A 21,001-nucleotide genomic window follows, 5' to 3' on the forward strand; every position below is an offset into this window, starting at 1 on the left:
AATATCTCTGAAGGAAATTTTGGGGAGATTTTATCTGCCACATGGTAGTTATTCCGTTGACAGGAAATATTCCATTCTACACTATGGATTAAAATGTAAAACAGAATTTGCTCAATTACCCATTATTTCCATGGAAAACCAGCTCTGGTCCTTCAGTAAAATGAACTTGTGAAATTATGTTTACAAAAAATAATCCTATGGTGCTCCAGGCAAAAATCTTAGTAGGGGAGTAGATAACATTAAAAAATGGAAATGGAAAGATTTGGGCAGGAAATTCCTGAAAGTAGTTGACTGTCATCATGGAAGAAGAGCATTAGTGCCAATGTGGTCAGAGCTATTACCAGAGAAAAGTTTGTAATTGGTCATTTTGCATAAACCCACTTTGAGTATACATTTGATTTCAATTATGTCAATATCCACGTGAATGCTGCAACACAGTGTGCTATGATAGGTTACTACTGTAGGATTGGAAAATACTATTCTTTTATACAATAACCTTTGGGCAGATTCCAACTGAACCTCAGTAGAATCTGCAAACAACACAATGATCACGTTCTGATTTGTCTTAATCAAAGTACATCTATGTTAAGCATTTTGTTCCATATAAAGCCATTACAGTATAAAATCTTAAAATTGATTAAAGGAAAATCTAAATTAGATTTGAGGCAAGTTTGTCTGCAAAACACACTTTTTACTGCTTGTTAAATAAACCTAAATGTATATAAACTACCTGCATTACATTTTTGCACTAAAATTAATAGTATTTTAAATGTGGGTAGCGTAATTTACCACATTTTGTTTTTAGTGACCATTTTACTTAATTTCATTAAGTCAGAAGTGGGCATTATTAAAGTGTGGTCTCCCTTATTATTTCCTGTCTTAATATGTCTGCCCCCACTCAGTTCTTTCTAACGTGAATATTTATTGAATTGACTGTTGAGGCTTTCATGCTGCTGTTAGCTCCTGAACCTTAAAATAACAGGAGAAAATTTGGATAGAAAATCAAAGCAAAAATAACCTCTCCAGCTGGGGGCTCAGGAGGCAGGAAATTGTTTTCTCATTAAGTTGATTAGCAAATATTGTTTTTTTTCCAATAATCATGGATTGATGTAATGGCCACAGGTTCTGAACTAATAACTTCCATTTATATAGCATCCATAATATAATAAAAAATATTTGCAAATGCTTTGCAGGCATATTACAAACAGAAAATTGACAGCAAACTATGAGGAATCATAGAAGGACAAAATTATGGCTTTGGAAAAGCCAATAGTGTGAAGGTTTAAATTTGGGGTTCTCAATGCCAGAATTGGAAGATCTATATTTGAGTGTTGACTAATTAGGAGATAATGGTGGAGAGAAAGAACCGCAAATGGGTCAGGAAGGATAAGGCATAATTTTCTGTCACATAGGGAGGATGTCAATAGTGAATTTGATCAGAGCTTACAGTATTGTGGCAAGATCAGGAGTCTGATCAGATGAATTCAAATTTCGGTGAGGATACAACATGTTATGAACTTTGGAATTTTGATGAGAGACCGGAGAGGCAGTAAAGAGTGGACTAATGCAGTTGTATAAAATAGAAATGTGTATATATAGGGTAGACTGCATGAAACATTCCCCATATCAGAGGTGAATAAAACCAGAGGACCTAGATTTAGGGACAGGGGAAGAGACTTAAAAAGGCCCATCTTTACCCAGACAATGGTGAGTATCTGGAAGTGCCAGTGTTGGAAGCAGAGCCACTGACAACATCTAAGTGTCCAGACAAGCATGTAAATCAGCTGGGCAAAGAAGAGTACAGGGCAGGTGTTGTAAAAGGAGATTAATACAAATGGGTGCCCATAGGCCAGTGTAGATGTGATGAGCTAAATAGCCTATTTCCATGATATTTGAACTAATGACTAACTTTGTAATGGTGACATATATGCGGTCGAGCCAGCAGTATAGTACAATTTACTTACAACAACAGAGCAGAAGATCATTAAGTTTATCAGGTCCCAACAGCATAATCCCATCTGTCCTGTTTCCCCTTCCAACCCCACTGCCTCTCAACATCCACCCCTATTATTTTCCTACAGCTGTGAAATTTATTCTCTCTCAAATGACCACCAATTCTCTTGATTCTTAGCTACTTGCCTACACTAACGTTAATTCACAGTAACCTACCACCACGTGTTTGGGAAGTGGGACCCTGTGGACAACACACAGTCAGCAAAAGATGTAAACTCTGCATATACAGTACCCAAGGTCATGATTGAACGCTGTAACATGGAGCTGAAATGCTAATTGCTGAACCTCCCTGCTATCCTAATACTATCCTGGTGAGATACCTGCATGATCCTTCATGCATGCATATTGTGTGGAATTGCAAGCAATTTGAAAAGATATCCTTTGTAAGGTTGGCAGAAATTCATGGCTCTTACCCATTTGCTCTATACAATGCTGCTTCTTTATCTTGAGGAACACTATTCTCGTTTTAAAGCTAGTGGCAGAATTTCATGTAATTTCAAATTCCTGAGAATCCTTGATGTATGTCATCTCCTCATCTACCTTATCTCCCACCACCCCCACCTCAGGTCCTTGTGCATTTGTCACTCAAAGGCAAAATATATTGTTTTATAAGATATGTACAGTCAACATTTAAGTATTCACTTTTTCCTATAAGAAATCAGCTGCTGACGACATCTGTTTCAGGGCAGATGCTATGAGATTGGTGGTTGGAAGTCCCAAAATGTCACAACCAGTTTCCTTGAAATTTGTGCACACTGATGCATTGAAAAGACATCAAGTTTGATTGCTAAAATAACAAATAGATGCTTCCCTGAGAAGCTGACAGTAATCATTTACAAATATGAAGATGCGTTTAGATAAGGCTCCAGTCAGAATTTGATTGGAGACCCTAGTCCTTAGCATAATGTTCACCATGGATACGATATTGAACTCAATGATGTTTAAAGAATTACATATGAACATTTTCAGATTCCTTGTATCCTGGAAAGGGAATGTAACAAGAGCCAGGGTGGTGAATCTCTGAAATTGTCTATCCCAGGGGGTATTTAAAGAGGAAGTAAATCGTTTTTTGAAACTATGAGATTGTGTTGAGATGTTTTTGCATAAAAATGTTTTTGAAATAAAAACAGGATGCTCGAATCATGTCATTCTCTTCAGTTGAACACTCAGTGGCTAAATTTTTTTCTCACTGTCGCCCTGTCTGATGATCAACCCCTGCATTTTCTGTTTTTATTTCAATGGAAAGGAAATTGCCCCGTGTCTGTTTTATTGTGTGTTTGAGAATTTTTTTATCTTTCTGAAATCGCCTTGATTTGATTTTAACTAATCATAATTATTTGTTTTACTTAAAAACACCAAACTGAGATTATACTAATACAAATTAATTACTGTTGAATGGACACAATTGCATATATTAACTTGATACATTAATAAATCATTATTTTTTTTAAAAAGGCAAGCCTTGTGTTTCCTTATAATAAAATCCAGGGGTATAAAATATTTAGTTGACCTATTTGAAAGATCAATGATTTCAAATCGTTCAATGTTTGTCACATAACATTTCCATGTTTAATTTTCACGGAACAACAGCTAAGAAGATTTTGGTTGTATATTTATTGTATACAAAAAATAATCATGCGGTAAATATACCTCGATTACCAACTTATACTTCGAAAAGGTGTATTTTGAAGCTATCAAAGGCTTCAACCTGTTTGTTTTATTGCTTTAAATGAATGCGGAAATGTGAAAACCGAGATGTATCAACAAGATTGTGTTTCTCCCCCTCTCCCCGTCCACTTGAAGCAATATAAAATTATCAGAAGACAGATCGTGCTTTTTTTAATGGATCGTACGTTCCAAATGCAACAAAGCTCTTACTTTCCCACGCCCAGTCATGGGGGCAGATAAGCAGTGAACATTGTGGTCGGTGAAGCTGGAGCCCTTGAGCCAGATGAGGGAGGGGGAGGGGTGAGGGGAGGATGCATGCAAAAACGTCGCGGCTGGCTGCTGCACAGGCAGCACGGCCATTGGTTACTGCGCGACCCCTCCCCCCCTCCGACAAAGCAGTCACGCGCTTTCCAGGAACCCGTCAGGAAGATATCAACAAAACAAACCCGTGAAGGCTCCGGTCACATCCAGCTTGACAACACGCCCTAAATCTTCTGAGGCAGGTGCGGCAAGCTTACAGCGTCTCTAAATGCCGTTTGGAAAGGTCTCGGTTGAGGGAGAGGCGGTGACATGTAAGCAGAGGCCTTTTAAAATCATATCTTCCTCCGCTGAGGCTGAGAGTAGCTCGAGGGAGAGAGATGGAGGAAAGAGGGCGGGGGGGAACCCTCGCGAGCTGTCGTTACGTCACGTCGGTGATTGACAGCCGACTGGCCAATAGGAAGGAGCCGTCAGAATAGGCCCTCCATAAACAGAGGGCGGCGAGCCAATGGGCGAAGCGGGTGGGCGGGACCGGGCGTGCTGTGAAGTGACTGTGATCCCGCCCACGGCGGGTTTGTTTGTGTTGGTCGCCATGTTAGAAACAGGGCAGAGAAACAGAATGTGAGGCCAGGCCCGTCGCCCGAAGCCAGCTGAGAGAGACTGGCAGCTGCCCCAAACGGTCCTTTGGCTTTGTAAACGTGAAGAAGCCATCGGTCCCGGCGGTTTTTGTTGCTTGTGGTGTCGATGGACCAGGAAACCCGCCCACCAACCGTTATGTAAACACATGGCGATATTTTGTTTGTGTCTACAGCTGATGTGTGAAGGGGTTTACTTGGGGGGAAACCCTACTCATTCTGTGTTTTAAGCGGCGACTTTTCTATTGTCGTTCATTTCTATCTTGGTAAATATCCAATTTATATTTACACGTGGTGTCTGTTTACAAGGAAGTTGGTAAGGCACCAGCTGTGCATTGTCTTGTAGTTTTGTGTAATGCAGTCTTGGTAGTGGTTGTTAATATGGCCCCACAACTAACATTATTACTTGTGATTTTGGAGAATAATAATAACCCGTACAAAAAAGCAAATAAACAATGTCCTGATGGTTTATCTTTGGACCACGCCCCCTTCAGTCGGAAAGAGTTTTTGAGTGCTCGACTTCAGTGGCCTATTATCATATCAAAATATTTAAAACCTGGAAATTGGTACTTTTTGTCCATCTGAAAGCATAAATAAAAACACATTTTCAAAGTGCTTTTTAAAGTGTTTAATATAATCTAGGAAGGAGAATCACACGGTAAATATTTTTGCTTCGCACCATTAAATAGTTAAGTTGCTTGAAGCAAAATGCAGAATGATGTGTTCATAATGGCTAAGCCGCAATGAAGATGGTAACTGCTCAGCTGATTTAGTATTTTTTACTAAGTTCTATTTCTTAGGCCTGTAAATTAGGTAGAAAATGTAATTTAATTTCTTTGAATTAATTTTCTTTTTTCCAAACCCAAACTTTGGTTTGTTGATGCCAGATCAAATAGTCAAACTGTTGCTGGGGCTGGCATTAGTACACATCCTTTGAACACATTAATAAACTTTTGAGTTTTTGTATTCTCTTCGGTGCTTCATAGTGAACTGCAGTGGATAAATCTACTAGTATGTTGGAAGACCATGCTTTTGTAAGAAATAATTTGGAAAATATTAATTCATACAAACTATAAAAGTTTTTAAAATGTCATCTAAAAGTGCTGTCATACTAATAAATGTGCAAACAGCATCAAAATATTACAAACATTTATGACAAGGCAAATAAACACTATTCTGATCTGAGGATGTTGACTAACAATCAGCAATGGACTGATATGAAATTATATTTATAATACTGACCTGAAATAAAATCGTAGAATCTTGCCCCAGAGATCTTGATGGGAGCTATAATGATACTTAAAATGCACTTAATTAAAAATAAATTCAAATCCTCTTATGACATGGGAGTTCATTTTGGCCCATCCAATCTGTGCTTATGCACAGGGCAAACCCATTCCCCAAATAATTTTCCTCGTAAACCATTCTCCCTCCAGATTCTGCCATTTTCCTAAACGCCAGTCGCCAATTAACCGACCAGCCCATGTGTCTTTTGGATGTGGGAGGAAACCCACATAATCACAGAAAGAATGTGTAAATTGTGCACAGATGACACTGGAAGGTCAACATTCAACCCTGTTAGAACTGTAAACATCAGCTCTGCCAATTGTGCTATCCAGTGATGCTGAAAATATTAATATTGTAAAAATAATTAAATTCAAGACAATTAAGATTTATTTTCCTTTGTTTGAGAAAGTTAATATCTTATGTCTGAACTTAAAACAGGATGTGTACTAAACTAAGCTCCTGGATACAAACAAATATAAAAGGAGTATCAATGCCTCTGAGGAGAAAAAATATATCCTTTAATGGTCTTAATTGCTTTTATAAAGTTATTAGATAGATAGGATTGACGGAATTTTTTTTCTTTCCCATAACTCTTTCCATATATTTTCCTAATTATTGCCCTAAGGAGATGCTCAGAAAATTTAATGTTTCTCATTGTGGCACTTATATTATTGCAAAAGAGGGTATTTAAAAGATAGAACCCGGAGTACAGGAATTACTGTTGAAAATGGCACTGGTGAGACGACATCTCGAATATTGTGTTCAGATATGGTCTCCACAATTAAAGCAGGATTTACATGCAATGAGGGATTGCAGCAACGTTTCACCTGATGGACACCTGGGATGGTATGTTGGTCATGGATTCATACACATGGAAACAGGCCCTTCAGTCCTCATCTGTGCCGACCAAGGTGCCCCATCTAAGCTAGTTTGATGTGCATATGCTTGGCCCATATCCTGCTCAACCTTTCCTATCCAAGTACATTTAAAACTTCTAAACTTCTTTAAATGTTGTTGTTGTACCTGCCTCAAGTACCACCTCTGGCACCTCATTCCACTTGTTGACACTTTCAGATTACTATGTACTATATTCATCTGCTCTACAACACTTGCCAGGGCCCTACGGTTCACAGCCCTGGTTTCACTTCCCAAAATGCATCATCTGACACCAATCTATATTAAACTCCATTTGCCATTCCTCGGCTAATGTAATTCTTGAACATAATTTTCGCTGTCTATGATATTTTAGTACCATCTGCAAATTTGCTAATCATGCCTTGTATATTCTCTTCCATATCGTTGTTAGAGAAGAAAACCAACAAAGTCCCTAAGGTACACCACTAGTCATAGGTCTAGTCCGAGAAACAATCTTCCACTACCACCCTCTGCTTCCAACTATTAAACCAATTCTGTACAGTTAGTGTGCTCTCACTGGATCCCATGAATCTAACCTTCCAGAGCAATCTACCATGCCAATCATTATCAACTGCTTTGCTGGTCCATATAGACTGCCCATGTAATTCTTCTTAGTTCCTTCTTCAAAAAACTCAATCAAATTCATGTGACATGATCTCCCACATACAAAACCATGCTGACTGTCCCTAATCAATCCCTGTCCATCTAAATGCATGCACATCTTGTGCTTCAAAATCCACTCCAGTAACCTTCCTACCTACCACAGATGACAGGCTCATAGTTCTATAGTTCCCAGGTTTTTGTTTGCAGCCCTTCTTAAATAGAGGCACAACATTTGCCACCTGCAGTCTTCTGGCGCCTCACATATATCAAATGATGATTTATATAACTCAGCCAGTATTCCTGCAATTGCTTCTTTAGCTTTGCATCGTACACATGGTAGAGAGGTTAAGTAGGTTGAGCCAATATCGTCTAGAGTTTAAAATAATGAGAAGTGATATTATCGAAAAGGACAAAATTCTTGGAAGGTTTGACTGGGTTGATTTGGAATTGATATTTCCCCTGGCTGGGGTGCTGAGTAATAGGGGTCACAGACTCTGAGAAGAAATTTCTTCACAGAGAGGGCAGTGAATCTTTCAAATTTTCTTACCAGTGAAACGGGAGGCTCTGTAACTAAGTGTACCCAAGAAAGAAATTGTTTAATTTCTTTATTAAAATATTAACAACATCAAATGATATGGGTATTAACAACATCAAGTGATATGGGTTAGTGCAGGAAGTGGTATCGTAGGTAAAGATCAGCCATGACTTTTTTGAATGGTGAAGCAGCCATGAGGAACCAAATGGATTACATCTGCTTCTATTGCTTATGTTGTTATGAGAGGGATGTGTGCTTATTGTTTGTTTTTGTCGTATTTAAGCTTTATCTGCATGCCACCTGCAGTTGTCTCACCACCCTCTAATGCTACCTTGGAGCCAGGATGATCAAAGGCAGCATGCAAGAATATTCACCGGCATCACATTTAATTGTAGCAGAATAGTGATTGAACATACTTTCCTAACAAGGAGACTAGGATAACTGGTTTGGTTTGTATTGAGAGGTCTTACCATTTTTTCTTGTCCCAAAAGTTTTACTATTTCACAGTTTGGATCAGTGCAGTGTAGGAAAATCTTGGCCGTGCACTGTGGACACTTGCATGATTCTAAGTGATTAGCTTTCAAAAGCTTTGATGTGCTTTGACTTCCTGCATATTTCCATCACACATATCAAGTGATATGAGAAACAGAATTTGCATGGTTAGGTTGAAAATCAAAATAATGAAGTAATAAATAGAGCACAATATATTAGATTTATCGGCAAAGTTTTAGATTCTTGCTATATTGTGAAATGGTATTGGATTGAAGTTTCTGACTTCTAGTTACATTTTGCTTTTGAAATATAGACAAAATGTAGCATTCTTGTAATAAATAATGGCGATACAAATTAAATTGTTCAAATCGTATTGATTGGAAACTTATGAAGTGCGCAAGCAATGGAGTAACTTTCTTGCATTGTTTTCTGTCTTTAATAATTTCTAGAAGCATTAGATAAACAACGGTAGTTGATTACGCAAAATAATTATTGTTTCTGGAAACCAAGTTAGAATTGTAAGTGTTCCACTAAGTTACATTGTTAATTAACAAACAATGACCTTTCAGAGCAAGGAAAGAAAGAAAATTAAACAATATACTAGACCAAATGGACCTGTTGGACCCAAACCTCTCCTGCATTGGTGCAGTACCCTCTCCTCCCCCTCTCCTCCCCCTCTCCTCCCCCCACCCTCCTTCCCCTTCTCCTCCCCCCCACTCCATCCCCCTTATCCCCCCTCCCTCCATCCCATTCTTCCTCCTTCCCTCAGAGATAGATTTAAACTTTAATATGTGAATAACTTAAAAAATATAACACTGATTTCAATGAAACTTCTTCCATTAGCACCAAAGGGACGACGGTGAGTAAGGTGGACCAAAAAATTGTCACGCTATCGTGTACCATTTTGGCAGTAGTTCAGGAACAAACAAACAAAAAAGAGTTTTAGTATATAGATTATATTAAAAGAGGATTTAAGAGGAATTGGTTGCAAGTAAGAAGGTTGCAAAATGTGATAAAAGTTTTAACAAAAATTATATGAGATGAAATTGAATTAAAAATCCAATGCTGTAGATACTGGAAATGATAACCCTATCTTCCTTACTCTCATTGTTGTCTGATGTGCTTTTTCCCTCATTTTATGTTGATGTCAAAGAGAACTGTTCTGATTGAAGTTGATACATTAAATGAAATATAAAGTGAATGAATTTTGTCTATATTTTAAGGATTGCAGAACAAGATTGGAGAATCATTCTAACTTTATCTTCTGCCACATATGGATATAGAAGTGAATAGAATGAGATGCAGAAGATAATCAACTTAGAAACATTGGCATTCGATGTTCAACTAATAGCTTGAGATTTGAAACTCAGCAGCAAGGGAAACGTAATAATTTGAAAATCAGAAGAAAAATGCAGAACCTCTGCAATAAAAACAAAGTGCTGTAAACATCCAGCAGGTTGGACAGCACTTGTGAAAAGAGGTGTAGTTAATGTTTCAGGTTAGACACCTTCAATAGGTAGTCTTCTGATTTGGACAATCAGTCATTAATTTGAAATGTTAATTCTGTTTATCTTTTCATAATTGCTGCCCAACCTGCTAAATGTTTTTAGCATTTGCTGTTTCCATGTAATACTGAAATCACTGCATTTTTATCATGGGTAGTAATTGTTAACTTTCATATGTTGACTGGATATAATAGACAAAAATAAAAATTGTGGGATCCCATAACTCAGATTCCTATTTAAATAACTCAAACTTTACAAAACTTCACTGAAGTTCAAATAAAATTTAAAACAGCTATGGAGGTATCTTATTGAAGACTTTGTGTGTGATTAAAATTTAGACATAATATTCCTAGACACCTGCTTCTGTCATATACAACAAGGCAATACCTTATGCCTCCCGACACATGAAAGGACTTCAGAGAAGGTTTTGAATTTCTAGATCAATTTAGTGTGCCGTTCGCTTATCCTAGTAATGCCAGAAGATGGCACACCAAGGATCCTCAACATTCTGATTGGTGATTGCTTCAAACCCTTAGCTGGCTAGCACTGTAACTAATGACATCCTTATTGCAACAGCTAAACAGGTGTGCAGAATTCATTTGAAAGTTTCAAGCTTGCTTGCAGCCATGTTTGCCTGATAGCAAAGGATTTTAGGTTCATTTTGGAGACACGGTGAAATTTTCTGGGACACATTTCCAAGCCTTTTAGTGTTATACTCTATCAACATTTTCCTTGATTGATAGTATGAAGATTGTGAACGCTGTGATATTGTACCTTATTGGAAGTTATTCAAAGCAACATGAGAAATTGGTCTTCTTGGGGAATGATCTTGATGTTGATAAAGAATGGGAGAAGGAGATAAGATCAGGTAAATGTTGGTGGATTGAGGGCGAGGAAAGGTGTGAGCAGGTTCTTTCAATCGAGAGATTTTATCCTACATTAACATAACCGTGGATATTGAGACTGCTCTTTATGAAGAAAGGCACTGCAGAGTTACAGTGCCCTCCATAATGTTTGGGACAAAGACCCATCATTTATTTATTTGCCTCTGTACTCCACAATTTGAGATTTGTATTAGAAAAAAAAATCACGTGATTAAAGTGCACATTGTCAGATTTTAATAAAGGCCATTTTTATACAGTTTGGTTTCACCATATGGAAATTACAGCTGTGTTTATACACAGTCCCCCGTCCCCATAATGTTTGGGACACAGCAATGTCATGTAAATGAATGTAGTAATTAGTATTTTGTTGCATATCCTTTGCATGCAATGACTGCTTGAAGTCTGCGATTCATGGACATCACCAGTCGCTGGGTGTCTTCTCTGGTGATGCTCTGCCAGGCCGATATTGTAGCCATCTTCTGCTTATGCTTGTTTTGGGGGCTGGTCCCCCTCAGTTTTCTCTTCAGCATACAAAAGGCATGCTCAATTGGGTTCAGATTGGATGATTGACTTGGCCATTCAAGAAATTACCATTTTTTAGCTTTGAAAGACATCTTTGTTGTTTTAGCAGTATGTTTGGGATCATTGTCTTGCTGTAAGAATGAATCGCCGGCCAATGAGTTTTGAGGCATTTGTTTGAACTTGACCAGATAGGATGTGTCTATACATTTCAGAATTCATTATGCCACTACCATCAGCAGTTGTATCATCAATGAAGATAAGTGAGCCAGTACCTTCAGCAGCCATACATGCCCATGCCGTAACACCCCCACCACCGTGTTTCACAGATGAGGTGGTATGCTTTGGATCTTGGGCTGTTCCTGCTCTCCTCCATACTTTGCTCTTGCCATCACTCTGATACAAGTTAATCTTCGTCTCATCTGTCCACAACACCTTTTTCCAGAACTGTGGTTGCTCTTTTAAGTACTTCTTGGCAAACTGTAACCTGGCCATCATATTTTTGCAACTAACTGGTGGTTTGCATCTTGCAGTGTAGCCTCTGTATTTCTGTTCATGAAGTCTTCTGTTGTCAGTGGTCATTGACAAATCCACTCCTGAAGAGTGTTTCTGATCTGTCGGACAGGTGTTTGGGCATTTTTCTTCATTATAGAGAGAAGTCTTCTGTCATCAGCTGTGGAAGTCTTCCTTGGCCTGCCAGTCCCTTTGCGATTAGTAAGCTCACCAGTGCTCTCTTTCTTCGTAATGATGTTCCAAACAGTTGATTTTGGTAAGCCCAAGGTTTGGCTGATGTCTCTACAGTTTTATTCTTGTTTCTCAGTCTCATAACGGCTTCTTTGACTTTCATTGGCACAACTTGGTCCACATGTTGATAAACAGCAATAAAAGTTTCCAAAGGTGATGGAAAGACTGGAGGAAAGACTAGGTGCTGAGAGCTCTATTATATCTGCATTAAGGAGACATTTAAACACACCAGAGCAATTACCAACACCTGTGAAGCCATGTGTCCCAAACATTATGAAATGGGACTATGTATAAACACAGCTGTAATTTCTACATGCTGAAACCAAAATGTATAAAAATACCCATTAATAAAATCTGATAATGTGCACTTTAACCAGATGTGATTTTTTTTCTATTTACAAATCTCAAATTGTGGAGGCAAATAAATAAATGATGGGTCTTTGGCCCAAACATTATGGAGGGCACTGTATGTGGCCACGTCCAAGCAATAGTTATACTTCAACACCACAGTCAACACTCAATTCATGAGGCAATCAAAGTTTGAGTAGGACTTAAATTCTTATGCTGTTGGAAACTTGGAAGCCAGCACAAATTATATAATGAACATCTCTATTTCCATGATCACACTATTAGCAACTCTGTATCTCCAGGATGGAGGTAACTGATGGCCTGTGGGGATGACTAAAACATTATTCCTAAGGAAGATGAGGGGCAAGGTCAAATAGAATTCACCAGTTGCGAGGGGACCCCATTGTCAAGTGGGCCATTGACTGCACACGTATATGCCCATTAGAATCCTTCATATAATTTCTGACATATAGTGGTACGCAGATAGATTCCATTCCCTTCATCATAAAAAAAAACCATTAGTAATCCACGAAATGCCATGAATCTGGGGGGAAAGTGCTTGGTAGTTTATCAGTTAATAAGGAAGACTCTGGTGGCATGAATCACAATTCTTTTTGTTTGTATTCCTTCTTTTTCCCCCACCCCCTCCAAATCCCCTAGAAAGCTCCGCATACCAACTGAGTATTTCCTTATTTAAAGCTACATTGCTACCAAATTATCTTCAAGCAGGATTTTGATGTAGTAGGTGCCTTCTAGAACTGTTTGAAAAGGGCCCAAAACTTTAGTAACTTGAAACATGCTACACAGATTGAAAATTGTGGAAGACCAGCAATAAATGTTTCACAGGATCAAACATACAAAATAAAGAGCAATAAGAGTAAACTTGCACTTCGAAGGAATCTTGTTGGTAACTAATTCAATGCCACCAGTCCTTCAACAGACCTCGGAACTATGTTGCCAAATCTCTTTTGATCCATGACGGAGGATCATAAAGGTCACTGCTAAAAAAAAAAAATCACCAATTCCTTTACTATTTATCACTTTCATTGCTTTTTATCGCTCACTTGCATGGTTCATAACCATGTTGATTATCCAGATATGGTCTTGGCTGCTTTGATGCAACCTATGGCAGCGGCATGTCAGGCTGCTGCGAAACTATTTCTCCTTCAATGTCCATAAGACTTGGGCAGCAATGATCCTGCTTCTGGCTGACCCATATTAGTAGGCATTTCACAAATTAAGAATTGCAACAGCAAAGATGGAGTATTGTGGGAGGGTCAAGAAATGTTACTATTTTCCATTATAATATAGCAGAAAGAGTGGAATCCAAAGTTCAATGAGAGCTTTATAATAAATGGAACTGAACTTATAATTCCATTAAGAGTGATAGACTTGCATCCCAGGACAGTTCTCTGAAGAGATAGTGAATGGATTAATGTGGTCTTTCACAATTTTCTGTATTATGGAAAAGTCTTGGTGGATTTTCAAAAAGGAAATTTCAATAAAGAAAGGTGGGAAACCACTGTGGGTTATTTAGCCTGACATCTATTGTGTAAATTTCCCCAGTGTGGGACGAATAAGGAATATATTATTGTCAGGAAAATGCTCGTGAAGCAATAATTTTAATACTTAGTATTTTTGGATGATTTTCTACAGATGCTGGAAATCTGAACAAAAAATGTGATACTGAAAATATGTTGCAGATCAATTGGCATCTTTAGAATGTTAAACAGAGTTAATGTTTTAGGGACAGTAGATGAGAAGTCATCAGCCTGACAAGCTAACTCCAATTTTCTCCATGCAGATGCAGCTTGACCTGTGTATTTCCAGTCTAGTATTCTATTTTAACTTAAATCATAATCTCTTTACGCAAAGTCAACATGTTGTTATGAAAGGTAAATTGCTTTTGTCAATTCTTCATCATAATCATCATAATCATAATTTATTAGCCAAGTATGTTTTGCAACATTCTTTCTTTTATTGTACCTTCTGATCCACAAACCCCAATTGTAGTTTCATATTGATGAGTAATTTTTAAATCAGAATGTACAATGCAAGGGAATGCAGTGACACTATCGATCCAGGTCTTTTTTTGACAATGTAGATATAAGCTTTCTACCAGTAGATGGCACTGCAATGCTTTTTGTTCCATAAGTAAACTTCAACAACTACTCTTCATGACAATTTCCTTATATTTGAGCAGCTTGTCTATATTTCTTAATTATGAACTAAAATAATATTATTGTTTGGATACATTGTTTCTATCTAGTGTATGCTGCAGCCCCATACCATTGATTTTAAATTGTAAATTATTTTAATTTAGATCTCCTCTAATTTAATTGGCCTGTCTATGACATTCTAGCTTGAAATTGATAGTTTGACATTTTGTTCCTAATCTGCTTTTGATTTTTGATGCTTTTCTTAAAAATTCAGATATTCCTCTGAATTATCTGTTCCAACCTCATTTATTTGCAGTCTGTCAGCAGCCAATATTTCAAATCTCCTTCAATGTCTTCAGAAACGGTTAAATTTCCCATTGTATCTGGGCAGCTCTGCTACTTTGGCTGAGGATGCAAAGAGACTTCAAGAAAATACACTCAAGCTAAGTAATTGTCATAGATGGAGTTCAGTGAGGGAAAACTATGTCATCCACTTTACTTGGAAAAAAAGTGGAAATGCTGAGTTTTTTTTACAATAATAAGAAATGTATTGAATTTCAAGAGGATCTAGAAGTTTGCTCCAGTGACTAGAGGATAAAATGCAAGTAATTAAGAAGGTAAATTTTGTACTTCATTGGAAAAGAAATTGAACACAATAGCAATAATGTCTTGCTATTGAGCAAATGCAGCAAAGGCTGACGTCTTGGATGGTGGTCTGTTACATGAGATTTTGTATTAGCCAAACATCTCTGACTTCTGAAACATACAAATTACTTGGAGGGCTCAGCAGGGCAGATAGCAGGAAGATGTTTTCCCAAACTATGGAGTCTGGAACTAGGAGGCAAGCACAAAATATTGGGTAAACTGCAGCTTTATAGGACTTTGTAGAAACAAGGAACTGCAGATTCTGGTTTACAAAAAAAGGACACAAAGTTGCAGGGTGACTTGGACAGGTTGTGTGAGTGGACAGATGCATGGCAGAAGCTGTTTAATGTGGATAAATGTGAGGTTATCCACTTTGGTGGTAAGAACAGGAAGGCAAAATATTATCTGAATGGTATCAAGTTAGGAAAAGGGGAAGTACAACGAGATCTGGGTGTCGTAGTTCATCAGTCACTGAAAGGAAGCATGCAGGTAAAGCAGGCAGTGAAGAAAGCCAATGGAATGTTGGTCTTCATAACAAGAGGAATTGAATATAGGAACAAAGAGGTCCTTCTGCAGTTGTACAGGACCCTAGTGAGACCACACCTGGGGTATTGTGTGCCGTTTTGGTCTCCAAACTTGAGGCAGAACATTCTTGCTATTGAAGGAGTACAGCATAGGTTCACAAAGTTAATTCCCGGAATGTCGTATGTCGAAAGACTGGTGCGACTAGGCTTGTATATGCTGGAATTTAGAAGGCTGAGAGGGGATCTTATTGAAACATACAAAATTAGTAAGGGATTGGACACACTAGAGGTAGGAAACATGTTCCCGATGTTGGGGGAGTCCCGAACCAGGGGCCACAGTTTAAGAATAAGGGTAGGCCATTTAGAACGGAGATGAGGAAAAACTTTTTCACTCAGAGAGTTGTGAAGCTGTGGAATTCTCTGCCTCAGAAGGCAGTGGAGGCCAATTCTCTGGATGCTTTCAAGAGAGAGTTAGATAGACCTCTTAATGATAGCGGAGTCAAGGGATATGGGGAGAAAGCAGGAACGGGGTACTGATTGTGCATGATCATGGTGAATGGCGGTGCTGGCTCAAAGGGCCGAATGGCCTACTCCTGCACCTATTGTCTATTGTCTATAAAATACTGCAGTACCTCAATGGATCAGGCAGCATCTCCGGAGAAAATGGTGAGGTGATGTTTTGGGTTAGGACCCTTCAGACTGATTGCGGGGAGGCAGGACAAAGTTTAGGGCAAATAACAGTTGGATACAGGTGAGGGAGGGGTTCAATAGGCAGATGGTTGGACAAAGGCCAGAGATGAAAAGACAGAAGGTGTGAGACAAAAAGATTGAAGAGTTGCGAATTGTGAAGATAGAGGAAGGAATGTAGGTAAAAGGGGAGGGGGAAGGAGAGAAATAGGTGCAAGTCCAGGTGGGCCAAAGGGGAGGTTGGGTGGAAGTAGTTGTGGGGTGAGTTGGGTGTTATTTATTTGCCCAAAATTGGAGAGTACTGATCATACTGATGGGTTGCAAGCTACGAAGTGGAACTGTTCCTCCAGTTTGCATGTGGTCTCACTTATGAAAGAGGCCCAGGATTGAAAGCTCAATACGGAAATGGAAACATGAGTTTATTTTGGTTTATGTATTTTACGACCATTATTGTCTGAAGGGCCTGTTCCTGTACCAATTGGATAACCTATGTTCTTGACCAAATGGACTAAATCGAGGAGAAATCTTTCGAATTCTGTACATTAGAAGCAAAGACATGAATGTATTCAAAAAGCAGCAGTGGAATTGATGGAGTCAGTGTATTTCAGTGTCCGAGCAGTGGGAGATTTCAAAACGCAGCAGTTGGATAGGTTGAGTGATCGGAATGGACAAATTGAGCAGCCATCCAAAGTTCCTACTGCAGGATGTGGGGAGTCAGGGAAATTGGTTGTGTCCCTGATCACTGTACCTGTGGGAATTGTGTCCTGGTGCAGCTCTTTAAAAACTTAACATACTAAACCTGAAGCTGGATGACCACAGGATATTCTGGGAGAATGAGAGCTTCATTGATAGGAGTTATAGCGAGGTGGTTAGACAAGCAAGCATTCGTGCGCATTTGCGGCTGGTAAGGTGCTGTGGCGTTCTCAATATGGTTCAGTTACATGTAAGGTACCAGAGAAAGTAGGTGGGTAACCATGAGGAAAGGGAATAGACAGAATGCAGGTGACTGCGGGGTAGACACAAAATGCTGGAGTAACTCAGCGGGTCAGGCAGCATCTCTGGAGAGAAGGAATCTCCAGAGATGCTACCTGACCCACGAGTTACTCCAGCATTTTGTGTCTACCTTTGATTTAAACCAGCATCTGCAGTTCTTTCCTACACATGCAGGTGACTCCTGTGGCCATTCCCTTTCAAAACAAGTATACCCTTTTGGAAACTGTTGGGGGTCGGGGGGGGGGGGGGGGAGGATGGCCCGTCAAGGTGAGCAGTAGTAGCAGCCAGGTCTGTGGTAGCGAGCTGGCTCTGTGGCATAGCAGGGAAAGCTTGTGTCAGGATAGCCACAGTGATAGGAGACACATTAATGAGGGAGGTGGACAGGAAATCTTGTGGAGCAATTGAGTCTCCAGGATAGTCACAAAATGCTGGAGTAACTCAGCGGGGACAGGCAGCATCTCTGGAGACAAGGAATGGGTGATGTTTCGGGTCAAGACCGCCGAGCCAGTGCTTGGTCTCCAGGATAATGTGTTGCTTCCCTGGTGCCATGGTCGAGGTGTCTCAGAGCAGCTGCGTGACATTCCCAATGGGTAGGGTGAGCAGCCACGTGTCATTGCCCATGTTGGCACAAATAACTTAGGGATGAGATCCTGCTAAATGAATATAGTGAGTTAGGCAAAAGGATAAAAAAACAGGTCCTCCAGGGTAGTGATGTCTAATTACTCCTGGTGCCGTGTGCTGGTGAGGGTTTGAACGAGAAGATAGGATAGATGAATGCTTGAAGAGTTGGTGCAGGGGGCAGGGATTGTGATTATTGGACCATTAGGATCTATTGTGAGGCAGAGGTGGCCTGTGCAAGAGGGATGGGTTACACCTGAACTGAAGGGGGACCAATATCCTGGAAGCCAGATTAGCTAGTGCTACATTGGTGGGTTTCAACTGGATTGGCAAGGGGATGGGATCCAAAGTGGGATGGAGACAGGTGAGAGGCTTGAAGTCAATTGGGTGCTACAGGAGAGATAGAGGTGGGGGTAAAAGGGGAGGGCGTGTTGCTTTATTGATTATGGAGAATGTCACGGCAGTAGTCTGAGATATCATTACTAATTGTTTCTCTAGTGAGGATATATGTTTGGAGCTGAGAAATGAAAAGGGATGATCACTTTTCCAGAAGTGCACTATTGGCCCCCAAATAGTATACGAGAATTAGAAGAGCAAATATGCCAGGAGATTGCAAGCAATTGCAAGACTAATAAGATTGTTATGGTAGGGAATTTTAACTTTCTCAATAAAAATGGACTGTCATAGAGTCAAGGGCTTAGACGGGGTGGAATTTGTTAAATGGAAAGAGTGCGAAGAAAATTTACAAGGATGTTTCTAAGACTTGATGGCCTGTGCTATAAGTAGAGGTTGGGCAGTCAAGGACTTTATCCCTTGGAGCGCAGGAGAATGAGGTATGATTTTATAGAGGTGTTTAACATCATGATGAGAATAGGTCGGGTCAATGTACAGAAACTTTTACCCAGAGTAGGGGAATCAAGAACCATAGGACATAGGCTTTAAGGTGAGAGGGAAAAGATTTAAAAATAACCCAAAGGGCAACTTTTTCACACAGGGTGGAACGAGTTGCCAGAGGATGTATTTGAAGCATTTAGGCGGGTGCACAGATAGGACAATTTGTAGGAGATGGGCCAAGTGTAGATGGGAGCATCTTGTTTGGCTTGGGCAATCTGGGCCAAAGGGCCTGTTTCTTTTGCTGTATGACTAACTTGGAAACTGACAGATTTCTACATGATGGAGGAATCAAAGGGTATGGAGTGAGATAAGGAAGGAAAATAATGTTGAAGTATATTCACCTTAATTTTGTTGAATTGCAACCAGGTTAGAGGGACTGAATAATCTATTCCTGCTTTCATCTTTATCCTTTTATTTTAAATTTCCGCATATAACTGAAGAAATACACCAAATCTTTTCACGCTTATAACTCTGAGACTCAGTTTTCATAATTTTTTTTAAATGTTATCGTGATTGATTGAAACCTTTTTGCCAGTTTAATGGTTCAATGTTTTTCGTTGTCACTGGGTCAAATCCTAGAACTCCCCAGCTGACAGCATTGTAGAAGGATCTTCACCAAACCAACTCTACTAGTTTAAGGAGATTCTCACCATTGACTTTTATCTATATTTTATTAAAGAATAATGGAGGAAGACAAGTGGGCCAAAGTTATGTTTTTTATTTGTCGCAGGAAATTAGGAAATATAGTTCTCTATATGCTGGAAAATGAGTTGAGGCAAAGAACTTGAAAAAGATTACAACAAAGAATTTTCAATCTGAAGAAGGGTCTCGACCCGAAACGTCACCCATTCCTTCTCTCCAGAGATGTTGTCTGGCCCACTGAGTTACTCCAGCATTTTGTGTCTACCTTCAATTTAAACCAGCATCTGCAGTTCTTTCCTACACAAAGAATTTTCCATATTTGCCACAAATAGACCTCGGACCTTAATGTGTTTTCGTGCTGATATTGTTTTTTTATATAGAGAAATGAGTGCAACTAGAAATAAAATTGTTGGTGTAAGAACCAGTTTGCTTAAGCTTGGAGAGAGGATGAATGAGGACTGGTTGATTCCCTGTTCCAGGAAGAATAAGCGAGTTCAGTATCTCGACTGTGCATGCCCAGGTCATAGGTCACTCGCGCTAAACATTCTCGCCGGCTGAGCTGCTGCGTGTATACAGACCTGTGTTTCATCCGTATTTTCCAGTTTTGCTTCTTCAAGGTACTGCTTTCAAAATTATTAACTTGGTGTATTTATGGTTAATTTGTACAAAACTACGATGATTTGGTTGGTTTTATTGATTTATGCTTCGGTGAGTGAGCGAGATCGTGACGATTTTCTTTTGCATTGTAACTTGTACCAGTATATAATGGACATGTCTACAGGACCCCTATTTGAATTAACATATGATTGACTTTATTATTTATTTTGTTTTAGATGTTACTGGGCAAAGCCATGTGCATTTGTGCAATTTTGGGCTGTGGGAGTAGCACGTATCACCTGAATAAGTGCAGAATGTGTGTGACTGCCATATCTGTCAATTTGCAACGGGAAACTGTTTCTGCCCACCTCCCTTCAAACTCTCGGGAAAAAAACTGCAGATGCTGGTTTAAATAAAAGGTAGACACAAAATGCTGGAGTAACTCAGTGGGTCAGGCAGCATCTCGGGAGAGAAGGAATGGGCGATGTTTCGGGTCGAGACCCTTCTTTAGAAGTCTGCAGAATAAGCGAGTTCGGTATCATATGTTAATTCAAATAGGGTCCTGTAAGCATGTCCATTACATAGGGTACAAGTTACAATGCAAAAGAAAATCGTCACGATCTCGCTCATTCATCGAAGCAGAAAGTAATAAAAGCAACAAAATCATCGTAGTTTTGTACAAATTAACCATAAATACACCCAGTTAATAGTTTTGAAAGCACTATTTTCTTACCTCGAAGAAGCAAATCTGGAAAATAAGGATGAAACGCAGGTCTGTATACACACTGCAGCTCAGCCGGCGAGAATGTCTAGCGCGAGTGATCTTTGACCTGGGC

At 39.3% G+C, this 21,001-nt stretch overlaps 1 protein-coding gene across 4 annotated transcripts in view; it reads left to right on the forward strand.

The window, feature by feature from the left end:
- Nucleotides 1-4,100: 4,100 nt before the first annotated feature.
- The window catches only part of crebrf (creb3 regulatory factor), a 52,141-nt gene continuing 35,240 nt past the window's right edge, over nucleotides 4,101-21,001 (forward strand). For 2 of the 4 annotated variants that reach the window (XR_013548049.1, XM_078411124.1), the window contains exon 1: nucleotides 4,108-4,253. The gene's annotated coding sequence lies outside the window, so the exon portion shown is untranslated. Of the gene's footprint in view, nucleotides 4,254-4,762; nucleotides 4,841-21,001 lie in introns of those variants that run through there. The other 2 variants (XM_078411125.1, XM_078411126.1) reach the window with 2 other exon arrangements.

The sequence above is a fragment of the Rhinoraja longicauda genome, chromosome 14, assembly GCF_053455715.1.
Source record: "Rhinoraja longicauda isolate Sanriku21f chromosome 14, sRhiLon1.1, whole genome shotgun sequence".
Classification (NCBI taxonomy): domain Eukaryota; kingdom Metazoa; phylum Chordata; class Chondrichthyes; order Rajiformes; family Arhynchobatidae; genus Rhinoraja; species Rhinoraja longicauda.